Consider the following 203-nt stretch of genomic DNA (forward strand, 5'->3'; position numbering starts at 1 on the left):
ATGTATACATACATATATCTGTATACATATATGTCTATGTACAAATGTATGTGCATATATATGTATACATATATATACATACATTCACATATATATACATATATACACAAATATACATAGGTAATACAAGCTTACATATATATGCACACACCTGTATATATATGTGTATGCGTCTGTGTGTATATATATATATACATATATAT

This window comes from Octopus bimaculoides, chromosome 6 (assembly GCF_001194135.2).
Source record: "Octopus bimaculoides isolate UCB-OBI-ISO-001 chromosome 6, ASM119413v2, whole genome shotgun sequence".
Lineage (NCBI taxonomy): Eukaryota > Metazoa > Mollusca > Cephalopoda > Octopoda > Octopodidae > Octopus > Octopus bimaculoides.